Raw genomic sequence first — 2,129 nt, 5'->3', positions numbered from 1 at the left:
TCTCTTCCATCATTGGGCAAGTGAAAGGCCAACTTAACATTTTCCGGACTAAAATCTAAGTAATTCCCCCGAACCATGGTGAGATAATTCTTTGGGTTCGGGTTCTTACTTTGATCATGGTTCCTTGTGATCCATGAATTAGCATAGAACTCTTGAACCATTAGAATTCTGACTTGTTGGATGGGGTTTGTTAGAACTTCCCAACCTCTTCTATGGATCTCATGTCGGATCTCCGGATACTCATTTCTCTTGAGTTTGAAAGGGACCTCGGGGATCACCTTCTTCTTGGCCACAACATCATAGAAGTGGTCTTGATGAGCTTTGGAGATAAATCTTTCCATCTCCCATGACTCGGAGGTGGAAGATTTTGTCTTTCCTTTCCCTTTTCTAGAGGATTCTCCGGTCTTAGGTGCCATCAATGGTAATGGAAAAACAAAAAGCTTATGCTTTTACCACACCAAACTTAGAATTTTGCTCGCCCTCGAGCAAGAGAAGAAAGAATAGATGATGAAGAAGAAGAAAATATGGAGGAGAGGAGGGAGATGTGTATTCGGCCAAGAAGAGGAAGAAAGGGTTGTGTTGTGTGAAAATGAAGAAGAATGGAAGGCTTTATATAGGGAAGGGAGGGGGGTAAGGTTCGGCCATAAGGGTGGGTTTTGGGTGGGAAATTGGTTTTGAATTTTGAAGGTAGGTAGAGTTTATGAGGTAGGTTTATGGGGAAGAGTGGATGGATGTGAGTGGTGAAGTGGTGATAGGTAAGAGAGATTAAGGTGATTGGTGAAGAGTTTTGGGGAAGTGTGTTTATTGGGAAGAGAGGATGAACATTGAGAAGAGGGAAGAGAATGAATGGTGGTAGGTGGGGATCCTGTGGGGTCCACAGATGCTGAGATGATCCTGTGGGGTCCACAGATCCTGAGGTGTCAAGGAATTGCATCCCTGCACCAATTAGGCATGTAAAATACCTTTGCATGCAATTCTGGCGTTTAAACGCCGAATTGATGCTTGTTCTGGGCGTTCAACACCCAGATGCAGCATATTTCTGGCGTTGAACGCCAGCCAGATGCTTGTTTCTGGCATTCAGCGCCAGCTCTTCTTCACTGCGCATTTCTGGCATCTGGACGCCAGGATGCTGCTTGTTTCTGGCGTTCAACGCCAGAAACATGCTCTGTTCTGGCATTGAACGCCAGACAAATGCTCCTTACTGGCGTTTAAACGCCAGTGAGATCCTCCTCCAGGGTGTGATTTTTCTTCTGCTGTTTTTGATTCCGTTTTCAATTTTTATATTTATTTTGTGACTGTCCCATTACTCACAGGGTTCCTCTCAGAAGTGTACATGAATTGGTTATTAGCAACCATGTCAATGAGTTCTTGAGCTTCTGCAGGCGTTTTCTTTAGGTGAATGGATCCACCTGCAGAAGTATCCAATGACATCTTAGCTAATTCAGACAGACCATCATAGAATATATCCAGGATGGTCCATTTTGAAAGCATGTCAGAAGGATACTTTTTGGTCAGTTGCTTGTATCTCTCCCAAGCTTCATAGAGGGAGTCACCTTCTTTCTGTCTGAAGGTTTGAACATCCACTCTAAGCTTGCTCAACTTTTGAGGAGGAAAGAACTTGGCTAAGAAAGCCGTGACTAGCTTATCCCAAGAGTTCAGGTTATCTTTGGGTTGAGAGTCCAACCATACTCTAGCTCTGTTTCTTACAGTAAAAGGAAAAAGCATGAGCCTGTAGACTTCAGGATCTACTCCATTAGTCTTAACAGTATCACAGATCTGCAAAAATTCAGTTAAGAACTGAAAAGGATCTTCAGATGGAAGTCCATGGAACTTGCAGTTCTGCTGCATCAGAGAAACTAATTGAGGTTTCAGCTCAAAATTGTTTGCTCCAATGGTGGGGATGGAGATGCTTCTTCCATGTAAATTGGAATTAGGTGCAGTAAAGTCACCAAGCATCCTCCTTGCATTATTATTATTTTCGGCTGCCATCTCCTCTTCTTGTTTGAAAATTCCTGACAGGTGCTTGCTGTATTGTTGTAATTTAGCTTCTCTTAGTTTCCTTTTCAGAGTCCTTTCAGGTTCTGGATCTGCTTCAACAAGAATATTCTTGTCCTTGCTCCTGCTCATAT

Source organism: Arachis ipaensis, chromosome B08 (genome assembly GCF_000816755.2).
Source record: "Arachis ipaensis cultivar K30076 chromosome B08, Araip1.1, whole genome shotgun sequence".
NCBI lineage: Eukaryota > Viridiplantae > Streptophyta > Magnoliopsida > Fabales > Fabaceae > Arachis > Arachis ipaensis.
This window is presented reverse-complemented; position numbering follows the sequence as displayed.